The sequence below is a fragment of the Dasypus novemcinctus genome, chromosome 1, assembly GCF_030445035.2.
Source record: "Dasypus novemcinctus isolate mDasNov1 chromosome 1, mDasNov1.1.hap2, whole genome shotgun sequence".
Lineage (NCBI taxonomy): Eukaryota > Metazoa > Chordata > Mammalia > Cingulata > Dasypodidae > Dasypus > Dasypus novemcinctus.
In genome coordinates this window covers 157,557,282-157,582,458 of record NC_080673.1, presented here as the reverse complement: position 1 = coordinate 157,582,458, position 25,177 = coordinate 157,557,282, and the positions used below count along the sequence as shown (strand labels likewise).

General features: G+C 39.9%; 1 protein-coding gene and 1 pseudogene across 2 annotated transcripts in view; both read right to left on the bottom strand.

Annotated features, from left to right (window-relative positions):
* The window catches only part of CORIN (corin, serine peptidase), a 291,946-nt gene that overhangs the window by 137,445 nt on the left and 129,324 nt on the right, over nucleotides 1-25,177 (bottom strand). The gene's annotated exons all lie outside the window — the stretch shown is intronic.
* Nucleotides 17,786-21,520, bottom strand: LOC139438652 (zinc finger and BTB domain-containing protein 5-like; annotated as a pseudogene).

The following is a 25,177-nucleotide window of genomic DNA, read 5'->3' as shown; positions in this document are numbered from 1 at the left end:
AGCCATATATTTCTGTCAACTTGTCTGAGGAGACAAACCTCGACACTTGTCCTTACCAGGTCAGTATCAGCAGTTCTAAATTAAATAACCAGTTTTTGTCCTGTATCGAGATTTATTCCAAACGGCTAACCATGAAAAGAAAATTTGGAACATGTGCATGGGGAAGAAAAGAGGGAGAACTCAAAAGGGCCATTACAAGTAAACATTGCTTGTCAAATCACAAAGATAAGGTTAATAAACAGTATTTGCTACATATATATAAATATATGTATAATATAGCTCAGATAGAAATGTCCCTATGCAACACCTACATTTTGCATAAAATAAACTCTCCTTTTCTTTTTCAGGTCTATTATCATAGGTTTAATATTTAATCTGTGCTAATTAAGTACTTGAATGATTTTTAAATAAGTAATCTTTGTACAAATAAACACCATAAGATTTTCGTGCTAATTTTGATTGTTATTAAATGCACACAGAAACCATCTTTTCTCCTTTTAAAATTTGTGAGCCATGTTTTATAGTCCTAGGTCCTTGAATGCTAAAGTCTCAGTTTTACAGCTCTGCCAAATCCTACCTCTTTGATTTTGAGCAAATTATTTAACCTATCTAAGCATCAGTTCTCTCATATAAAAAATGGAATAATAACTATGGGCGACTAAATAGGAAATGTATGTAAAGTGCTCAGCACAGTATTTAGTACGCAATGAATGCTCAACAAATGTTATATATTCTTATTAAAACACTACTAATATTAAATACTATGATTCAAATTGGAAATTCTGGCCGCTGTTTCTTCTCTCTTTTTTTTTTTTAATCTGTAACTGCCTCAAAAATATTCATTATAAAGGAATATAGTTTAAAAGTTATTATCTTTCCCTTCTAAAAACCTCTAATCCAAATATCATGTCTACAGAATAGCCCCACCAACCTCCAACATTTAGCTAGCCCATCTTCACCATTACTCAGCACTTTTCTGTTCTTGATATTTATCACACATATTAATGTAATAATTTGTATACATGCAGATGTATTTCTGTTACTTGTGATTAATTTTGATACTGCTTTCAACCTTACATGATTGCTAAAGGAGTTGAACCAGGATAATATCCAGGTCTGTTTGATTCTCTCTCAGTCATCTTCTTACTGAAATCTGTTTTCCTGGAGGAAAACAAAGATTTTGCAAGGGTACATACAGTTAGAGATATTAATAGTTTTAAGGGAGTCAGTTTCCTTGTGTTTAAAAAATCCTTCTTTACTACAATTGCCCTACCTGAGAACACATGTAAGGGTGGAGTCATCCATTTCTCCTTTCCCATCTCCCCTTTCACAATGTCCCTTTTCACGTGACAAAAGAAATCCATGTCCTTTGGTCATTCCAAACCTACATTGCCTAATGCTTGGGTGTAAAACATCCAGAGTTGCAAACATCTAAGTATTTTTCAATTAGCTATCTCTTCTCTTAGTCCTCAAAGGCTGTTAAGAGAATATATTGTTCCTGAGAGAATCCCCTGAAAAGCAAAGGTAAAGGTGCACAGATAAGAAAGATCGAAGCAAAGAAGAACACTCTGATGTTCAGGCAACAAACCTGTTTCAAGGCCTTGTGCTTTGTCCCTCTGTCTAGCTACCTAAATATATATCTTTTTTTTTTTAAGATTTATTTATTTATTTCTTCCCCCCGCCCCCATTGTCTGCTCTTTATGCCCATTTACTGTGTATTCTTCTGTGTCTGCTTGTATTCTCATCAAGAGGCACTCAGGATCTATGTCTCTTTCTGTTGTGTCATCTTACTGTGTCAGCTCTCCGTGTGTGTGGCACCACTTCTGGGTGGGCTGCGGTTTCTCACAGGGCAGCTCTCCTTGCACAGGGGCCACTCCTTGAGCAGGGGGCACCCTTAAGCAGGGGCATCCCTGCATGGGCCAGCACTGCACATGGGCCAGCTCACCACATAAGCCAGGAGGCCCTGGGTATTAAACCCTTGGACCTCCCATATGGTAGGCAGATGCGCTATCTGTTGAGCCACATCTGCTTCCCTAAATATGTATCTTAAAACCAGAAATAAAAAGAGAGATTCTAAGCTTCCAGCGCCAGTTAAGATGGAGAAAGAATGTTCCACCCTACCCTCCTCTGATTATAACTAAAAATCCTGAACAAAATTCATAAAACAACTATCTGAGGTATCAGAGAAGTATATAATAGGTAGATTGGAATATGAAATAAAAATTCTCAAAAGACTAATAACGTGGTGAATTTTCTGATGTTTTGTGTTTTTCCACCCATATCTCTCAATGTCATTTTGGGTAGTTAAATCATGGAACTATGCAGTAGGCATGACCTAGAGATGTTCTCTCCCTAATCAGAAAAAAATGGTAGGGAGGAGCCCTGAAAAACAAAGACAGTGAGAGGAAATCTCCAGTTACTTCACTCCTGGATTTCCCCCTGAAATAGGCCTCATTCCTGAAGTTGCCCCCATGCAACAGTGGTGGCACCAGCTGCCAATGTCATCTATTAACCCCAGAGGTGGACAGAACAGTGCAAGAAGCTGAAGCCATGGTTAATGGTCAGGGGACCATGAAAAAGGGTCCTGGAAGCCAGAGTGCATCAGAGAGATCAAAGAGAAAGGGAATTCCTGGAAAAGATCTCAAGGTACTGTGTATGAAGCCCTGGGCTTATCCTTTGGATGTGTATGCATAAAATTGATTTAAAATAGAATTCTAGGGAAGTGGATGTGGCTCAAGTGATAAAGCCACCACCTGCCATATAGGAGGACCCAGGTTTGATTCCTGGAGCCTCCTGGTGAGGGGGAAGAAGAGAAAGTGTGCCTGTGCAGTGAGCCAGTGCCCACATGGTGAGCCAATGCCCACATGGCAAGCCAACATCCGCACAGCAAGCCTAGTACCCACGTGGTAAGCCAGTGCCTGCAAAAGTGAGTCGCACAGCAGGATGATGCAACAAAAGAGAGAAGAAGGGGAGAGTCAAGGTGAAGGGCAGCAGAGACTAGGAACTGAGGAGATGCAGTTGACAGGGGGCCTCTTGCCACATCAGAGGTCCCCGGGATTGAATCTCGGTGAATCCTAGAGGAAAGAGATGAGAAGAGAAGACAAAAGGAGAAACGGATACAGAAGATCACACAGCAAATGGACATAGACAGCAAAAACAGTGGGGCGGGAGAGGGGGAGAGGAAGAAAAATAAATAAATCATTAAAAATAATAATAAAATAAAATAGAATAGAATGCTAAAGACTTTGAACAGTGACCTACAGTGTACTCCATGACCCAGATAAAAGACTCACCCCAGGAGGTACACATGTTAAAAGTATCCAGATAGCACTATAAAGACTTTGAAAAATGAACTGACAAGGAACCACAGCCCAGAGAAGGCATAATGGGACTTATGACTTTATCCTAACTCAGTCAATTTACTGCTAAAACAATCAAACAAACAAAAAGCAACATTCTCTGGAAGATATTAACAGGACCAATAGTCTCAGAACATATTCAAAATGTCATCAAGATTATAACCCAAAATTACTTGACCTACAAAAACAGGAAAATCTCAGAATGCCCCACATGAAAAGATAATCAACAGCCAAAATACCCGAGATGATCTAGATGTGGAATTATTTGGCCAAGACTATAAAGCAGCTATTACAACTATACTCCAGGAAGTAATGGTCAAAAAACTTGAATTGAATGGAAGGATAAAAATTTTTTAATTTTTGATACCCCAATTTATTTTTACTTTAATTTTTAAAAATTAATATGTATTCTATATCTAACCTTTAAATCCATCACCATATTCTATTTTACTATTAATGGAACCTGGCAATATATTGGGCTTCATTTTCAGGGAGGTTTTGGGCCACAGAGGGGTTCGATGGTGGCAGGTGGGGGGTGCATGATTGGGAAGGAGTTCTCCAGGGCATATGTGCAGGGTGCATAAAAATGTTTGGATATTTTCATAGTGGTTACAGTTGGGAAAGATGGCTTGGGGAGTGCTGAGTTCCTAGCCAGCGGAGCTCTGTCGCATTCCCTAATAGAACAACAACAATCCCTGAGTGCAATGGCTAAGACCAATAAGGAAGGATGGTCCAACAATGAGCCCTTGATGCTAATGACTATGCTTATGAGCCTGTGTGCCTGAAATAAGAACTAGGCCTAGAGCTGCAGGGTGCCTGAGAGTTACCTCCTGGGAGCCTCTGTTTTGCTCAAATGTGGCCAGTCTCGAAGCCAAAGTCAGCATGTAAATGCATTGCCTTCCCCCCCAGCATGGGACATGACTCCCAGGGATAAGCCTCCCTGGCACCAAGGGATTACTACCAAGTACCAGCTGATGATGTGGCTGGAGAATGGCCTTGAATAAAAGGGTAAACTCAGACCAGCAGACTATTTCAGCCTATATGTAATATCAGGAGTTAAAAATGTTTTTTGACCTTGAATAAAAAGAGGAAACAGAAAGGACAAATGAGTTTATATGGCTATGAGTCTCCAAAAAAGAGCTGGGAGGTCATCAGAGGGGCTGCCCTTACACACACCTCGACAGAGTCCCAGAGACAGATAAAGTAGGTACAACCCCAGGTATTGGTTCTTGTGAGGGCTACAGAGACCCACAGGTTCTATGGTCATGGCAGATGGACTTCAGTGCCACGTCAGTTGGCCCTACTTTGGAGTTTGTGTTCCTGAGTGTGATGGAGTTGGACTCAGATGTGATCTTTGTTCACAAGCTTCTCCTATCACTTTTATCAGACCTATGGTTGGCACTGGGGTTTAGTGTATACACAGGGGACCTGAATCTCTGGGCTGTCCATGTGGTAGCCAGGCCCTGAGCATCAACAGACTTGCAACTCCTAACCTCTGGTTTATTGGACTTACCCCAGCCAGTTAACAGGGAGGTGAAGGTCAACCACCACACCAGGGGGCCAAGAGTGCCTACAACTGCAAATAGGAGAATTGCATCCATCATCCAAGTGGAATCTAAGCACCCTCTTGATACAGAGGTGGAGTGGACATAGCCATCCCAGGGCCCACAGAATGGAGGATTGGAGTATGGATTGGAGTGGACTTGCTGATGCTCTATTCCAGAATTGTTGGGATTAGTAATGGAAGTAAATGTGGCATTGAGGTGGAGAAAGTGGCCATGATGGCTGCTGGGGGTAGGGAGTGGGAAGAAGAGATATGATGTGAGGGCATTTTCAGGACTTGGAGTTGTCTTGGGTGGTACTGCAGGGACAGTTACTGGACATTGGGTGTCCTCCCATGGCCCACTGAGTGGACTGGGGGAGAATGTAAACTTAAATGTGGACCACTGACCATGTAGTGCAGCAAGTGCTCAGAGATGTGTTCACGGAGTGCAGCGAGTGTCCCATAATGTTGGAGGACAATGTTGTTGTGGGAAGAGTGGGGTGAGGCGGGTGGGGGGGTATAAGGGGACCTCATATTTTTTGAATGTAACATTAAAAAATAAATAAATAAAGACAAAATAAATAAATAAATATAACCCAAAATTACTTGACCTACAGAAGCAGGAAAATCTCAGAAAGCCCCACATGAAAAGATAATCAACAGCCAAAATCCCCAAGATGGCCTAGATATGGAATTATTTGGCCAAGACTGTAAAGCAGCTATTACAACTATACTCCAGAAAGTAATGGTCAAAAAATTTGAATTGAATGGAACGATAAAAGTACTCAGCAGCCCACCACACCATGGAGCCAAGAGTGCCTACAAGTGAAAGCAGGAGGACTGCATCCAGCATCCATGTGGAATCTAAACCCCCTCTTGATATAGATGTGGAGTGGACACAACCATTCCAAGATCCACAGGATGGAGGAATAGAGTATGGATTAGAGTGGACTTACTGATAATCTATTCATGAACTATTGTGATTAGTAATTGAAGAAAATGTGGCATTGATGTGGCGAAAGTGGCCATAGTGGTTGCTGGAAGTAGGGAATGGGAGGAAGAGATGAGATGTGGAAGCGTTTTGGGGACTTGGAGTTGTCCTGGGTGATGCTGCAGGGACAGTTACTGGACATTGTATGTCCTCCCATGGCCCACTGGGTGGAACGTGGGAGAGTGTGGGCTATGATGTGGACCATTGACCATGAGGTGCAGCGGTGCTCAGAGATGTATTCACCAAATGCAATGAATGTCTCATGATGATGGAGGAGATTGTTGTTATGGGGGGAGGAATGGGGTGAGGGGGGTGGGAGGTATATGGGGACCTCATATTTTTTTAATTTAATCTTTAAAAAATAAATAAAGACCAAAAAAAAAGTTCTCAGCAGAGAAGCAGAAGCCATAAGAAAAAAACAAATGGAAATTTTAACTAAAAATACAAAAATTGATGTAAAAATTTCACAGAAAATACTCAGTAAAAAATAGAGATGCCAATGGAAAGAATCAGTGAACTTGAAGACAAACTAATAGAAATTATCCAACTTGAAAAACAAAAAGAAAAAAGATTGGAAAAAAATTAACATAATTCCATGTACCTGTTGGATACCATCAAAAGATTTAATACTGATATCAGTAAAATCTAGAAAGAAAGAGTACTATTTGTACATGAAAACAATCTGAAAAAAATGACTGAAAATGTTCTAAATTTGATAGATAATGTAAATTTCGGACTCAAGAAGGTCAGTGAACTCTAAATAGGATAAACTTAAAGAAAATGATGCTCAGACACATCATAATCAAATAGCTGAAAACAAATTTAAAGAAAAAAATTGTGAAAGCAGCAAAAAACAATACATATAGGAAAACAATGGTTTAAGTGACTGCAGATTTCTCATTAGAAATCAGTCTAGAAGACAGTGGAAAAATATTTTAAGTACTGAACAAAAAGAACAGCCAAGACAGCATTGTATATCCAGCAAAAATATCCTTAAGGAATGAAAATAAAATAAAGCATCCTCAGATGAAAGAAAACTAAGAGAATTTGCCTCCAGCAGACCTGTTCTAAAAGAAAGGCTAAAGAAAATTGAACTAATGAAAGGAAAATGACAACAAAGGAAAACATGGAACTTCCATAAAGAATAAAAAGCAACAAAAATGATAAATATTTGGGGAAATATAGTACATTATTTTACTTCCCTTAAGTTCTTTGAAAGATGCAAAAATGTTTAAAACAAAAGTTATAACATGGTCTGATGAGGCTTTCAATGTATGTAGATGAAACATATAACAACTACAATATAAAAGAGGAAGATAGTGAGTACTTGAAGAGTGAAATATAATATTAATTCCAAGTACAGTATAAAATGTTAAGTATGTTTATTGTAGTCCTTAGAGAAACCATTACAATGATTACAGAAAGAGATGTAGTTAAAAATTAAAATGGAATTCTAAAAGACAAATCAAATAATCCAAAATAAGGAAGGAAAGGGGAAACAAAGGAATGAAAAAAGAAAGGAAGAAGAGAAAACACAGACAAGGGCCACTCACAGCTCCTGGAGGTCACTCACATTTCTTACCACTTGTACATTTTCATCTTCAAAGATTCTCAGAAAAGGGAGAATTGCCCTCACACTGAATTCCTCATACTTTAAATCTATCTCTTACTAGGAAGAGAGAATTAGCTTAAGGGCTTATCTGCTTATGTTGGCCCTACATAAGAGGACAGTTTATCTTTCTTTTTTATTTTTTAAACAAATTAATTAAAACAAATTAAACATATTAATAAAGCATACAATTCATCCAAAGTTTACAATCAATGGTATTTAGTATAATCACATAGTTGTGTATTCATCACTTCAATAATTTTTAGAGCATTTTCATTATTTCAAAAATAATAAACAAAAAACAGACAAACATGAAAACTCTTTACCTCTCAATCTCTTTTTGCTTCCTGTACTATATATAGCTGCTGTTTCTGGCTATTCTTGCATACTTATTAAGCCATTTTATTGAGATATATTCACATACCATAAGATCTATCCAAACTCCTAGTGTCAACTGTGCTGTATAATATAACCTAATCACAAGAGAGACTATCCCATCATATTCACATTTATGCCCATAATCAAGCAAGGAAGATTACAGAAGGAGAGTACACCAGGGGACTGGAATCTTGGGGACCATCTTAGAATTCTGCTTATCAAAACAAGCAATGAACAATTGGAAACCAATATTTTAAAATGAGTACCTTTCACAACAGCTCCTAAAGTATCTAACAAAATATGTGCAAGATCTACATACTGAAAACATAAAATGCTGATGACAGAATAAAACAAAAGCTAAATAAATGAAGAGACAAGCAAGTTCTTGGACTGAAGCACTCAATATAGTTAAAATGCTAAATCTCCCTGATCTATACATTTAACTCAATTCCAATCAAAATCCCTGAAGTGTTTTTGAATAGACTTAGACAAACTGATTCTAAAATTTATATAAAAAGGTAAAGAACTAGAAACACAAAAAAATCTGAAAAAAGAACCAAATGATTGTTGAATAACTCATCCTATCACACTTATTATAAAGCTGCAAATCAAATGTGGTTTTGATGAAAGGGTAAACACATGGACCAATGGAACAGAATAGAGAGTCTAGAAATAGACCCACATAACTATGGTCAACTGATTTTTGACAAAGGTACCAAAAACAATTTTCAACAAATAGTCCTGGAATAATTGAACACCCAAATGCAAAGGAAAAAAAAGGAAAGTAAAAAGGCCTTTACCTATATCTCACACCTGATACATAAATTAACTCAACATGGATCATAAACTTAAACATAACATAAAACCATGAAATTCTCAGAAGAAAATCTGTGCTCATGAGTTAGTGCTTATATGACAGCAATAAAATGTATAACAGATTTAAATAGCAATTGCTAATTCTGATAAATTAATCAAAAAATTGTTGACACTCAGAGTCTCATGATTGAGGGAAATTTTTTAAAAGTAATTTCTACTTTATAGGAATTTTTTCCAGAGATGTATAACAGGATGATAAAAAATAGTTCTAAGCATTACAAAGATACTGCATCAGATGAAATTCTGTGGCAGAAGGAAAATAAAATTCAGCAAGAAAGGAGCAATATAAAATTGGATGTTAAAAGTAGAGCTTTAATATGTAATTTCTAAATGGTTGGTGATTTCTAATCACTATGATATTAAGTTCCACTGGATACATGTAGGAGTGATATAAGTGTTTCCTTTTTCAATGTCAACTACTATAATATATGTAAAATTACATCCTTTGCTAATATTACATTCATGATTTAAATTTTTTTAGATATTAACTTAAATATATGCAAGGGGTATATAATTTCTCAATCTTTTGAGAGGTACACAAACAAAAATATTTAAAAGACTACAGCTCTAAAACATTTTGTTACACTGCCTCTTCAACACGTACTTCTCTCATTTTGTTTAAGAGTGTGCAGGGGTTCAGACACAAAATAAACATACGAATTGAGCAGATGAAAATGGAGACTGCAATCATTTCCCAATTGCTGAGCCCAGTGGAATTAGAGTTATGAAGACTGCTATGCTATTTGGTCTAATGAAATCACAATGTCAGAGAGATTCACAGAATTTCATGTGATTATTTTTGAATCACGCATTAGTTTCAGTGAGTGGCACAGAGTCTAGAGTTCAAAACTCTAGGATGTCTGAGTCACAGGCAAGTGCCACATCATTTTAGCTCCATTTCATGGAAAATTGATTGAATTTAAGGAACTAGGTCCACCAAGAAGATATAGATAGCATCCTATCCTGGGAATTTAGGGAAGCAAGTATGAAACCTAGACCTAAGCTGAGTTTTCTAGTCATATGTATTACTATTTATTTATATATATATATATATATTTTTTTAAAACAGTAATTTTTTAATCTACCTGGTTCTCTAAAGATACATCTTGCTGTGATTTAAATGATCATTGTGGAAGGTATAAAGTTGGATTTAGAATAAATATAAATGATATTTTGAATCATTTAGGATGTGAATGGTCACATTCTTCCTGGAGTGGTCAAAAGTGATTATTGATCAAAATAGGCTTAGAGAGATGTATATTAATATTATACATATATTAAAAACTAAGAATTCTTTTTTATTGCTAAAAAATACTTATTTTTTATTGCAACCTATAGGAATGCAAATGTGGATATCTGATTGTGAGGCACAATATTGAACAAAGTGAGGCTATCCTTGGTCTTTACCAATGAACAAAATAATACTCTGTAAGAAGCCAGGGACCATCCTTTGATCTTGGGCTTCTGAGTTATCAAGCTCTATGCCATGCAGCTAAATTGTAAAGAGTAAAAGGAATGAATGCAGACATGGAAAGGAATCGTCTATATTTCTGTTTTAGGAACCACTGTGCCACCTCAAGCAAAGCAATATTTGGCAGAGGATAGAAACCTAATCTCAAATGATCTATAAACAAAAATTATTGAGCCCAAAGAGAGCAGGTAGTATTTAGACTCAACAAGAAACCTATTTTGTTTGGCACTGCTTCATTATACTGAGTTTGTGGCATAGCAAAATCAGAACCAGACTGTGGTTCTCGTGGAAAAACAGTGGAAATACACAAGACGAACATTCCTCATGGTTCAAGGATCAAAAGCAGTTGTTAGGAATTTTATATTCTTTAAAAACCTAAGTGTCAAGTCACAGCAAAATGAAATTCAAGTATCAGAGAGGTGGACCATGAAGATTATAAAGAATCCTTATGTGTTATTTCCTCTGTGGCTCCCAAAATGACAAGAATAACTATAACTGCTACTCATATCATTCCTCTTCTTCACCTTACCTTTGACTACTCCCTTACCATACCCTACTTCACAGCCCTACAGACCTGGGCTTGCAGCTGATGTAAAGAACTGAGACAGGCATCTGCGGAAAGAGTAATGCAGTCAGAGGAAACAAGGGCAAAGACCTTGAGGCAAGAATGAGTCTAGCATATTTAAGAAATGTCAAGGAGGCCAGAGTAGCTGGAGCCTTGAGAGCAAACTATTAAGAAAGAAGCCAGAGTCATGGGGACCAAATAATATAAGGCAAGATCTCTCTTTTGCACAACTCCAAGAGGCACTATTTACACCAAATTCTGTGTGATTGGCCCTTCCCTGGAAATGTACGATGCAACAGTGCTCATGAAGAACCCTGAGGGTTGTAAGAATAGAGGCTTTCATAGGGAATGGGATGGATGGAAAGCCTTTAGAAAACTCAGCCGAGAGATGTGAAAGTTTAAAAGATTCCTATCACTGCTGTTGGAAAAGAGCCTGCCGGGGGTTAGAGAGGCAGCAAGGAGGTGGTCTGGACTAAGTGGTGGTTGTGGAGGTGGTGAGAACTGGTCGGACTGTGTATATATTTTGACAGTAGAGCCAATAGGGTTTGCTGACAAATCAGGTGAGTGCAGGAGAGAAAGAGAAGAGCCATAGATGACCCAGGTTTTGGGCTCAAGCAACTGGAATAAAGTTTTCACTTTATAAGGTGGAGAAAGCTGGAAGAGGAGCAAATTTGGGACAATTTCAAATAGTTTCGTACAGGTTAGGTTTGATATGCCTTTCAGACACTCAAGTGGAAATAAATAGAAGGAAGGTGCATACCACAAACACCATATCCATACTGGTCCAGAGTTCTGGGAAGAGATGCAGGCTAGAGATGCACATTTGTAGTTGCCAGTGTATGGATGATACTTAAAGCCATGAGCCTGAATTTAAATCAGCGAAAGGGAAGATATCTAAGGACTAAGCCCTGGGGCACTCCAATATTTAGAGGTGAAAGAAATTTAGAAAAAACAGCAAAAGAGACTGAAATCGTATGGTTAAAGATGGAGAAAAACCTACCTGGAAGCCCAGAGAAGAGAGTGTATCAAGGAGCAGGGAATAAGCAACTATGGCAAATGCTGCTGGATGTCAAGTAAGAGAAGAACTGAGAACTCACCAGGAGATTTGGCAACATGGATGGAGGCCTTTGGAGACGCGGAAAAAATTAGCTTAAGTTGAGAGGTAGAAGCAAGGATAGGGTAATACGGGTCTGAAAGGAAGGAAAGTGAAATAAAATTTGAAATGAACTCAAGATTTAAGAGCCATCAGTACTTAGGGGCCATAAACAAGTGTGAGATTTCTCAAAAAATACCTATTTTACGTATTGAGAGAAGAGGGCTGAGAATAGAATCCTGTCGAATACCAACATCGAGGTAAAAGTGGTTGGGGTATAGCCAACATGTTTGGAAGCAGAAAAAGACAGAACAGTGTTCTGGAAACCACAGGCCAAAAAAAAAACAGAGACAAAAGCCCCGATTGCAGGTTCCAGAAAAGTTTATTTAGTACTTCCTCCTCCCCAATCGCATACCTCTTATTGGATGTAGCAGATGCCATCACTTTCAAAACCGAGGGAAGGAAACGCATACCCCAGATCTCGCCACGCCTCTGAGGGGCCAATTCTGAACCAGTGTTTTAGCTTACTAAAAGCTGCTGAAAGCAATATACTAGAAAGGGGTTAGCTTTTGCAAGGGGGATTTATTAATTGAAAAGCTTGTCGTCTCAAGGCTGAGAAATACGTCCAAATCAAGGCATCATGCATTGTTCTCTCTCCGAAGATCCGAAGCCATGATCCAGGACTCCTCTGTTAAATGGGAAGGAACGTGGCGATATCTCCCTTCTCCTCTGGATCTCGTGGTTTTCAGCTTTTTGGTTTCTGTGGCTTCCTCTCTCAGCTTCCTTGGGCTTTTCTCTCTCTCCATATTCCTCCCCTTTATAAAGGACTCGAGTAAAGGGATTAAGACCCAACCTTAGTCACACCCTACTGGAGTAATCTAATCAAAATGTCCCACCTTAAATCTGTTCACACCCACAGGAATGGATTAGCTCTAAGGACATGGTTTTCTGGGGTCTGTCTAGCATCAAACTGTCACAACTAGTTCTAGATTTTCCTGTGGGATTCAGCTCCAGTTGCCCACTGTGATAGCTGGTTTAATAAGTTACCCTTTACTGGCTCTCTGAGTCATCCTCCCACTCCTCCACCACTGCCCCTGTCTCTCCCAAATGTATCATTTGTGCTCTAATCCTTGTCTTTGGGTCTGCTTGCCTAGGAGCTCCTTTTCTGGTAAATCGACTGGTATATAGACTATGCTCAGTAAGTTTCTGTTGAAATAAAATATTCATGTTTGCCTTGTGCTTTGTAGTTTCCAGAACACTTTTAAATGCATTACCTCATTTAGCCCATAAAACAGCTCTACACCTCACATAGTATTATTCAAATCTATTGTGAAGTTGAGGAAAAAGGTTTAAATGGTTTTAAAAACTTACTCAAGTTATATACTGTGCCGCAGTTATAAAGTGGCACAGTCAGGACTTGAGATAAGTCTTCAGACCCTAAATTTGGTGCCAAAGATGAAAAGACAAAACAAGCAAACAAAAACTACAAATAGAAGAAAGAAAATACTTTAATAATTTAATATTTAATAATTTATAAATGTGGAAAAATTTGAGGCTCCAGGAAAATCTCATTTATAGAGGACTAGTCATTGCAATAGAAAGTATACAGCTCGTTTTTAGTACTTCCATGATGCTATAATCACCTAGCTCTGGCAACACTGCTACTAAGTACAACTAAGAAATAGTATTGCATTATTTCTCCCAAATGAACCAGCAATTCAATAGAAAAAAATTCAGAGTACGTGTTTTACCAACATCCTGGAACTACTATTTTGCTACAAATATGCTGAAATGGTCACTATCAGCAACCAGAACTAGACAAAGAAAATAAGATTCTAGAAAAAGGAAGTGGAAAATAAATGGCTGAAGTTCTTTTATGGCAGGGGAGATGTGCTTCAGACCCACAGAAATACCATTTTAAAAACTACTTCCATATACAATTGCATACAAGGTAAAGGATTAGTCAGAAAGCTCAGAGTGATTGATGAACCTTGACCTTTAGCCCTCTGCCTTCTCACAATTCAACTATGGAAACACAGACAAATGTTTATTTTAAAACCTCTGAAGAACAGTTCTCACAGCATTATCACTTTAGCACATTATTTGCTTTAGCATTGACATAAGAGAGAAAGGCTAAGATGACTATGTGTCTCTCATATAAAAACAAAATATTTTAGATGTTATGAGTAAGATTTCAAGGATGCTAAGAGAAGATGAATTGAATTTATAGAGCTGTGCTTTAGGGAAAGCTGTTACCCATACGGTGTGGGTTTTGGCTTGATTCTGTCTGAAAAGACATTTGAGAGCTCTAGTAAGAAGTGCCTGCAATCAGGGTAGTATTCAACGATTAATAATCAAATCCCACGATAGTCCCAGGATGGTGGACTCTGGTAAAGGATAGAACCTGGGATCTGGATTTTAAAATAACCTTGGAGTGACCTCCCTGAACTCAGTTTCCTAATTTAGAAAATGAAGATAATACCTCTGAGATTTGCTCTGGAGGCAAAAATGAGCTAACAGCTGTGAAAGCATTTGGAAAGGAGAACGATGGGATACGTAATGTAAAGAGGGATTGCTATTTTCTTTGCAAGAATGATTCTATAATGCAGAAGGAGAAGACTGAAACCGGAGGCAAAGTTTAGTCATCACTCAATTCACGGACTAAGTAGGAACTGATGCCCAATACAAGTTCACTGTGGTGAATACATCCACCAGAACATGTTCTCTCTTCCTCTTTGCCTGGCAGAACCATTTCCCTTTTAAAATCTTCAGGAATCCTTCATGTAATTGACTCTACTCCACTGGCATTTAACTCTTTTTTTAGAGACAGGAACATTCAAAGTTTTTTATTTTAAAATCTCAAATTTTGACCAATATAGCACCACTGATATGGATGTCCTGGCAGAACTTTATGGTTTGATCACTGGAGAGGAATCTACATGATTATGCCAGGCTATAATTAAGGCTATCTAATCAAAATTCAGGTACCCAAAATTAGTTATAATTCAGGTAGAGACTGTACAGCATAGGAAACCTGGCACCGGTTTTCAAATGAACCTCTGGATTATTTTTCAAGTGCTACAGCATGCACAAGGTCATTGGCCTGCACACTTGCTTCTCAAATGTAGACACCAGTTGACTAAGAGGTAGATGAGAGAGTCCAGGGCCCACCTGGCAGTGGAGAGGTGAGATTTCTGCAGCTATAGCAGAAATAGACCCCAAATTCAAAGTCCACTTAAGGCCAAGGTGAAGGGGCAGGCTCCTGTCACTGCCTCATCAAGATGGCAGGGAAGGAGGGCTGTCCACTGCTCTTCCTGGTGTCACCAGCTCCTCCCGCTGGGCCCTGACAGGACCTCTCTGCCTTGTCGACCCACCTGATTCCCAAGGCTAATCATCTCACAGACACTGACATCTCACAAAATATAGTCCCCTCACATCAAGTCAGAACATGATTGCTAACAAGTAGCACAATTAGCCATATACAAATGAATTTCACAGGTGATCCATATTCTCCATTGGTCTTGTTCCCACATCCGTTCAAAAGGAGAAGAACCATAAAGATTTCCCTATTGGCTTTCCTCCTTGGAAATCGGTTCTTAGGAGATCCTAAACCCTACTATGAACATTATGGGTTTAACTGTACATATTAAATTAAGAGGAAAGAGCACACAGTATCTTTTTTTTCAGGCTACACATAAATACTTAGTTTTCTAAACAGAAGAAAGGAGGGATTCTCTCAATTATGCGCAATGGTTTAGTGTCTCTTAAAAGTCTGTATTTAAAAAATGAGACTCATGTTCATGCATGAGTTAAAAGGTGACTTCATGAGTTCTAAGACACATCAACCTGAGCTGTTCCCCTGGAAGTACATGAGTGCTGATGGCACAGAGTCAGGAGACACGAAGGGGCAGTAGGGCAGTGAGGCAGTGGGGCCCAGAGAGGCCCTGGGCAGTGCCCAAATGCAGCCTCTAACAGTCTTAGAGACATCCACAGCACAGGCTGCCTAATCTACTCTTACAGAGCCTGGAAAATATTTATTCATAAATACTGGGACATTTAGATTTCAAACAATTTTAAACGTTCAGTATTGGGTTGGGGAAGCAACAACAACAACTGTTTAAGGTCTACACTTTTAAATTATAGTATATAAAAGTAATAGGGGAATGGATGTGGCTTAAGCAGTTAAGCATCTGCTTCCCACATGGGAGGCCCCGAGTTCAGTTTCTGGTGCCTCCAAAAAAAAAAACTAACAACAACAACAAGCAAAACAAATGAAAAAACAGCTCAGGGGAGCAAATGTGTCTCACAGTGGTTGAGCAACGGCTTCCCATATACAAAGTCCTAGGCCTAAAAATAAAAAGTAATAAAAACATGGCAGGGGAGGGGTTGGCATTATTTCTTGGTTAGTCTGTAACTAAAAACAGTAATCTAGGCCTGGGAAAGATGCCATGTGAGGCATGGGAGTGTGAAGAGAAGAAGTGTAGAAAAGGCTTATCCTCAGGTAAGATGTGTCAGAGATGTGTTGGCCCCAGACTCCTGGATGGAGCAAAGGGTAAATGTGCCATGAAAAATCCCACAAAACAGGACTTCACATTATCAGAGCAAAGACAAACATAGCTCTTTTTTGACTTCCAAAGGTGGAACTGTGACATCTGTAATACAAGTTGGTTAAAATACTGTTAAAACAGCACATAAAGAAACACCTTACTTGTCACTCCCTACAAGTACATACTCCATTTACAGCTTTGTTTTAATTTTTTTTAAAGATTTACTTTATTTCTACCACCCCCCACCCCTTCCCCCCATTTGGCTGCTCTCTGTGTCCATTTGTTGTGTGTTCTTCTTTGTCTGCTTGTATTCTCATTAGGCAGCTCTGGGAACCCATCCTGGGACCTTCCAGAGTGGGAGAGAAGTGATAATTCTCTTGCACCACCTTAGCTCCCTGTTCTGCTACACCTTCTTATGTTCTCTCCTCTGTGTCTCTTATTGCATCTTCCTGCTGCACCAGCTCTCCACGTCGGCCAGCACTCCTGCATGGGGCGGCTTTCCCATGCTAGGCGGCATTCCCAGGCAGGGCAGCCCTCCTGCATGGGGCGGCATTCCTGCACGGGCCAGCACTCTGTGTGGGCCAGCTCGCTGCGTGGGCCAGCTTGCCCTCACCAGAGGCCCTGAGTATCGAACCCTGGGCCTCCTATATGGTAGACAGGAGCCCAATTGGTTGAGCCACATCTGTTTCCTGCAGCTTTGTTTTTAAAACCAGGAATCATTGTTAAAACCTCTATTCAACAGTGATGTATTCAAAAGTATATACAACCAATAGTCCAAGAGTATGCTCCCTCTGCACCCAGTGTCAGCACCATCAAAGTAGTGTCTGTGATTGCAAATCAGACAAAAATAAAAGGTACAGTATTTTCTGAGGCTTAGGACTAGCTTGCGATATACTTTAAAGCATTAGAAACGTACAAAGTCGCCAATGGTTACATTTAAGTGCATTTTGCATCACTGTACAGGTATATAATATTCCTATAGAAGGCATAGAAAACTTAATTAGATGCTTCATGGAGTTTTACAAAAATTGCTAAAAAATTTTTTTTGCCCTTCAATTTTTAAATGTACCACTAGAAAACAACATCAATACAAAACTTTATGACTGCGTTACTTAGGCCTCAGGAAGAGCTTGGTTTCAGGGAGTACATCCCTCTACCAAGTCATTCACTGCACTTGGAAATACAGCAGCACAAGCACTACACTTAGGAGTTCTCCACTTATTATTATTGTCAAAATTTGCAAGAGCCATTGGGCAGCCTGAAGCCCCAAACCCAGTGGCATTAGCCATCTACCAATAGAAGTTTTAGTTTCAGTCCTAAAACTGGCATCAACCTTGTCTCAAGAGGATGGGGTTAGAGCAAAAGGCTGGGAAGGTTGCTGCTCTGCTAGTGGAGGCAGGTAGTCTTAGAATGTCTACATGGGTGGCTGCACTGACTAAACATTTTAAGCAGGCATAGGGCTTTTTGGGGTTTTTTTTAAAGTTACTTTTCTTTTTTTAATTTATTGAAATATTTTCACCTGTGTGGACACAGATGTGCTTCTCTTAATCTAGGGTCAGAAAAGTCTTACAGAAGATTTTGCAGGCCTAGTTGCATGCTCCCTCTACAACCAAGAGGCTGCGCCCTGAGAAGGCCTTTTTGCGCTTTGATAGCACATCAGCACATGCCCTGGTCAACTGAGGAGAACCAGACCAGGAAAGATGACTGTTTCCAAATGAGGATGTGGCCCCATTCATCATTAGCTGGGAACTGACAGAGTTTTCTGGAAACTGTGAGCTCCTGACAGAAGTTACAACTGGTATTTGGGGAGCTATATGGCAGTAATATGGGAAGGTACTGGCTCTTCCTCTTGAGGAACACGTTGTTACCCTCGAGAAGGAGGTTTGGAGGCCCAAACCAGACCTGGAAAAATTCACCCCAAACTGTTCTCCTCCTTGGTAGCCTGAAGTCTGCACACATGGCAGGGCTACCACTTCCTGCAGAGACCTAATAAAATTGGAGTCTGCAGGCTCACTGAACAGGTTCTCCCATAAAGAGCCAGAGCCAGAGAAAGATATGTCTGCAGGCCAAGTCTCTGGACTCAACAAATAAGACGCCTCACCCCTCAGCCTGCTGTCACTAGTGGTGTTTGGGATGTTACCGTCATGGTTCTGGTTTGCACTGAAGTTACCGCCTCGGCTCTTGTTAAGAATATTTGAAATGCTGAAAGTGGACTTGGGTTCTAGGTTATTTTTGGCTTCCAAAACATGGATATCACCTACCCTGTCAGTGCTTGACTGGGAATCTGAAAACCTCCTCTTAACTGCCTTCAGGGCTGAGGTCTATCTTCTCAGCACTGACCACAAACTCCTTCCACTTCCACAGATTCACTGCCTTCTGCTTATGCCCTCACATCCCTCACTTCAACCTGGGCTCAGGAGAGCTCAGAGGTTCAGATTTAACACCATCTCATATGCTCCTTCTCACCAAGGCCAACCTCAGGATTTTCACACTGAAAACCACTTTTCTCAGATGCGGCTTCCTCACCTAAACCACTGAGCCTTTCTTGCAGGAGAGGCCGTGGGCAACGGTGCCACGTTGCCGGCATGGTTGTCAGACTGGCTGGGCACCTAGGCATCTTCTTAACAACAAAAGACTGGTCAGACGTGTTGGCACTGGCTTTCTGGTTGTCATTCATTCCACTGGCCACAATTTTCAAAGAACCCGTTGAAAACATTTCCCGAGAATGAATCTTGATAACCGGTTCACTGAAAAAGCAGACTCATCCACCAGGGCTCGGAGGAGCTGTCTGCCTCGCTCCTCTGCAGGCTGCTTGCGCTTATGCAGGCATCTCTTGGGGAAGGGCGTCCGCTGGTCTAGATTACTGAACATCATGGGGCTCACGGGGCCGGCTGCTCGCCCCGCTCCGGCTGGAATTGATTGCTGAGCTCACGGTGCCTAGTCCCAACTGCTGCGGCAGAAAGGAGCCGCTGCGTGCAGGCACTCTGCTCCTGAACGTGCTCACTGGGGGAGGACAGGGGCCTTGTCATCAGCGTCCTTGTCATCAGGTAGTGTTCACATGCCGTAACAACAGAGTTTAAATGCAGGTGAGAAGCTGCCAATGAGACATCCGTAATACTGCCCTCCCCAGCACAAGGGTGGAGGTGTGCCGCGTGTCAGTCGGTGCCCTCCACGGTCACTACCTGGCTATCCCGCGGGACCATGTTCCTGGTCTATCTCCCGCTGCCACTGAGAACAGGGTTCAGAAAAGCATGCTGCATGCTGCCCGCACAGAGCGATGCTCTTTAAAATGTCTCTTCCCCGCTGCAATGACACAATCACAGAGCGGACTATGAAGACCACGTTCAGATCTGACCTACAGAGTCCGAGTAGGTGGAAACATCCAGGCTGGCATCTTCGAGATGGGGTTACCTCCCCCTTTCTCCCCCAGCCCACCCTGCCTCTCTTCCCCCAGCTCCTTTAGTCCTTTTCCCCACAGCAAGCATATTTTTAATTAATGAACACATTTTAGTGACTGTGCTAGAAATCATATTCATGCATATTTACAAAGATCACAGCCAGCAGGAGCATCCCCCCTAGTGCAAGGACTATGAACGTACATATAATGACTATCATCCTTTTTGTTCTTTAAGCTTGAGACAGAATAATTTAAATTCTAGGCAAATATTGCATCAGACTCATTTTCAAAACACCAATTCTACAGGAAAAAGATTATTACAGCAGGAGTTTTAAAAACAAGTTGGGGATCTCAGATGAGTGTACTTAGACCATCTCTATTCTCTCTAAATATGAGTTTTTAAGTGTAAATGTTTTGTTATTCTTGCCAAGATCTTTTCCAATATCGTCAATCTTCTCCAATATTTGGAGAACCAATATTAAGATATGAAGCGGTATTTCAGTTTGAGCCATTAAAGAATACTGGTAATATTATTTTGAGTTTCAAGAACTGACACTGTTTTGATTTTGACCATCGGTGTTTAAAAAACGCAGATGATGTTTTGATTTTCACATTTTCTCCATGGATTTTTAAATCCCATATCAACAGGCCGCATGGGCCAGTTGACTACTCATGAAAACCATATTGTTCTTATCAGAAGAGGAGCAAATGCAGCTGTAGAAGAGAAGATGGTGAAGAATTTCTCTTTCAGACATTCTCACTCATCCTTGTGATCATGTACGATCTTTTGGAGGGAATCCCAATGCAGAAGCAGGCCTCTGTTCAACAGTGTGTTAAACAGAAATAAAATAAGACTTTCACTTCTTGTTGCAATGCAGTAACCTGTGACAGTTCAATGGACCCTTCAAGTACAACTAGAAAAGTCAGATAAATACAAGAAACGTTTGTTCAAAAGCATCTGGGAACTGACAAGACAATTAAAACATGAGGGGCAAAGATGCCAGAGGGAAGATATCTTGTAGGCAAAGAGCCTACATTGTAAGGATGCTTTTCCCCTTATAGAATTTGCCAGTTCTTGGTGTTGTGCTAGAAACAGAAGCTGAACATGGGGCCTCTGCAAAGAGGCAGAGAAAGCCCCTGAGCTTTTGGGATGAAGAAATGAAAATTAGAATTTGGTGCTGCCAAAGCAGCTTGGTATTAAGGAGCAAAGTATATGGTCAGAAGGGAAAGACAGAGAAGTGAGCCCACCACTTGGGAGAATTTCCCCTCAAGGCATTCACCACAAAGGACAAAAGATTAAAGAGCTACGAAAATCTCTGAAAAGCAAGTGGAATTTCCAGCAGTCTCATTGTTCTGAAAAGAAAAAGAGAGAGAGAGAGAGAAAGAATTTGATACTACCCAAGAAGGAGGGGGGATGTAGTAAGCACCAGTTTCTCTGTTGGGACCACTGGATAGCTGCACCGTAGGAATGGACAAACCAGAGGTAGGTGGAGACTTACAAAAACTGCACACCAGCAAAATTAGCTGAGTCTCTGTTGGATTAAGGTGATCTGACCTCATTCTATTACCAGATTGCCCTTCAAGGAAGGATGTGTTGCTCCAGCTGTCAGCTCCTTTGTGCTTTGCCTCAGCTGCAGACTGCTGCAGAGAGCTACCTCATCCAAGGGCACACCATTTCCATGAAGGACCATATCCAATGACTGCTTCTGGTGGGTATATGAAAACCAAGCTATTTTGGCCCAACCTGGAACAAATCTTATAGACTATATACACTCCAGCTCTCCCCATGGACTTGGCCAAATCTTTGGTGGGTGTGCATTGCAATTGAATTTCTCACTCAATCTGATCTTGCTTCCTCTCCACTCCTTCACACAAGTTCTGATGCTTAATGAATACCCGGTACACCAATCTCCATCTCAGGGACCACTTCCAGCAAACTGAACTTGCAATATTCCCAGGAGAGGTTCGAGAAAGCAAATGGTAAGATGGTTTTATTGAAAAAGATCATTCACTGCTGGACCAGTAGTGAGATGCCATCATTGGTGGTAGATGGAGAAAGACGTTCCCTAGCAAAAGGGGATAATCCAACTGTTAAAACCCACAAGTGTACCTATAGAAAGGAATGCGCTGGGTGGAGTAATTTATCAAATGTTTGAGAAATACAGCTGATATGGTAACTACAAAGACAATAGGGTTGGATAGTTTATTGCTAATCATCCGTGCCCTAGAAAAATAACTAAAAGCTACGGGCAATTGAAAGCAGTACATGAAAGCCAGAGGGCCTCCCTAGTCACTTCTACACATGCCTCTTCTGTTACTTTTACCGGGCCTGTGGTTGGCGCTGGGGTTGGTGTGTACTCAGGAGACCTGAATCTCTGGACTGTCCATGTGACAGCCAGGTCCTGAGCCTCAGCAGACTTGCAACTCTTACTGTCCAGTTTATTGGACTTACCCAGGCCAGCTAACAGGGAGGTGAAGAAGGTCAATCACCACACCAGGGAGCCAAGAGTGCCTACAACTGTAAGCAGGAGAATTGCATCCATCATCATGTGCAATCTAAGCCCCCTCTTGATATAGAGGGGGACTGGACATAGCCATCCCAGGGTCCACAGGCTGGAGGAATAGAGTATGGATTAGAGTGGACTTACTAATATTCTACTATGGAACTATTGTGATTAGTAATAGAAGAAACTGAGGCATTGATGTGGAAAAAGTGGCCATGGTAGCTGCTGAGGGTAGGGAGAGGGAAGAAGAGATATGATGTGGGGGCATTTTCAGGATTTGAAGTTGTCCTGGGTGGTACTGCAGAGACAGACACTGGGCATTGTATGTCCTACCATGGCCCACTGGGTGGACTGGGGGAGAGTGTAAACTGCGATGTAAACCACTATCCACGTGGTGCAGCAGTGCTCCAAAATGTATTCACCAAATGGAATGAATGTGCCACAATGATGAAAGAGGTTGTTGATGTGGGAGAAGTGGGGTGAGGAGGTTGGGGGGTATATGGGGACCTCAGGTTTTTTTAACGTAACATTTAAAAAAAAATAAAGAAGGAAAAAAAAAAAAGAGGTTCTTATATACTATAGTAGGAGTATATAGAAAACTAAGAAATGGGCCCAGGAACTAATAACCAGAGTGATGTAGCATTTAAAACAGATTTAAAAACACAGTAAGACGGGTCCTTTATGCCAAGGTCAAGCCCTATGTATGTGGGGCAGGGGGGAGAGTAACATTGACACTTGGGATAGGAACAACTGGATGCCCCCCAAAACTTTAAACCCTCAACAGATTGTACCACAAAAAAGTTAGAAAGAAATAACAAGGATGCAAGTATAAATCAAGGATATAGTAAATGTACTATAGAAAAAAATCATTAGCACTAAAAGTATTTCCTTGAAAATAGAAGTATAATTGGTAAACCTATGGTAGGACTATCTGGAAGAAAGGCATAAATTACCAACATCAAAATAAAAAAGGAAATATCACTATAAATCCTAAAGACACTAAAAAGAGAATAAAAGAATATTATGACTACCTATATGCAAACATAAATGTATCTGAAAATTTTAATACAATAAGAAAATTTCTTTAATAATACAATTTAGCAAAAAGAGAAATTACAGGAAATGAAAAACTAAACAAATGTTTATCCACTGAAGTTATTAAATCTTTAATTAAAAATTTTCCCTCAAAGAAATACTCAGGCCCAAATGGCTTCACTAGTAAATTCTTCTAAGCATTTAATGAAGAAATAATACTAGTCTTACACAAACTTGCCCAATTATTTTTATGAGGTCAGCAAACTCCTAATATGAAAACCAGACAAGGATATTAAGGAAGGAAAATCACAGGTCACTTTTTTCTCGTAAACATGAATGCAAGGATCCCAAACAAAACATACACAATTCAAATCCAAAGATAAATACAAAGCTAATATATCATGACCAACAGGGGACTATTCCAGGAAAGCAAGAGTAGAACAACTTTCAGAAAACAATCAATACATGGGAAGAACTCAGACTGTTAAATAAGAACCCCTGAAAATCCTCTCCTCCATACAAGTAAATAGAACACTGGCAAACGTTGGTAAAATCAACTATTTCTGAACCCTAGAAATTAGCAAAAAGCTTGCAGCAATATAAGGAACACATATTCAAGATAAATGGCTGAATGTCGGTAAGAACAGGAAACTTTTTGGCACTTTAGCTTGCCTTATTCCTATATCCTCTTCCACTTCTGGGGTAGCCTTGAAAACCAACAACCTTCTAACTAAAACAGGTGTGAAAAACAGTTGCTACATAGCCACTGGATGGGACAGAACAGGTTTGGAGTTCCCCTAAGTCCCCCATCCTCAAAGAATTGTCATTATTTCATCTGTCTGTCAGCTCATGGGAATAAGAGAAATTATTTTTATTTGACCTGACTCAGAGTTAGTTCAAAATAATATCAGCAACAGTTGCTGAAATCACAACTGTCTGAGGCAGAGATAACATTTGGAGCAAATAACATGTTAAGAAAAAAAAGTAAAAGAAAAATCTGGGAAATAGAATACCACTCAAGGTTTTTTAAATCTCTAACATATTCTTGGGACTAAATAAGGCCATGTAAATGTGCACAATTTACATGAACTCTGCACATACCCAAGAAAGACCTGAAAAAGCATCAGTCTCTTACCTCTGACTGACACTGAAGCTCTGCACAAGCAGGAATTATAGGCTAAGGCAGAGCTGTAAACTTTCTGCCAAATATTAGTATACACAAAGAGCCCGTTGGCAAAGGCATGGAGATATATTGGTTCAATGCACTAAAGAAAATTTCTGTATATTCATTAAGTGACCATAAGCTAATTAAGCAGAGATTTCAGTGGCCAAACAAAACAAAGAATAGAAATTTTACATAATTATTTCAGATAAATCACTACACAAAGAGCACAACATAAACAGTAAAATGCAAAAGCAAGAACAAATTAAGGGGGGGATCTAATTTTCAGATTTTTCACTTTAGATTATCTGAAATGTCCAATACTCAACAAAAAAGTGTAAGTTGTGCAAAGAGACAGGAAAGTATGACCCATATACAGGAGGAAAAAAGGCATCAATAGAAACTGTCCCTGAAGAAGGTCAGACATTGGACTTACTAGACAAAGACTTTAAGTTAGCTCTTTTAAAAAGGTCAAAGAACTAAAGAAAATCATTTATAAAGAACTAAATGAAAATGATGGATCAAGAAGATGACGCCACAAAAAGAAACAGATTCCCATGCCACTGACAACAACAGAAGTGAACAAAGAACACACAAAAAATGGACACAGAGAACAGACAACTCGGTGGGGGGAGAGAAATAAATAA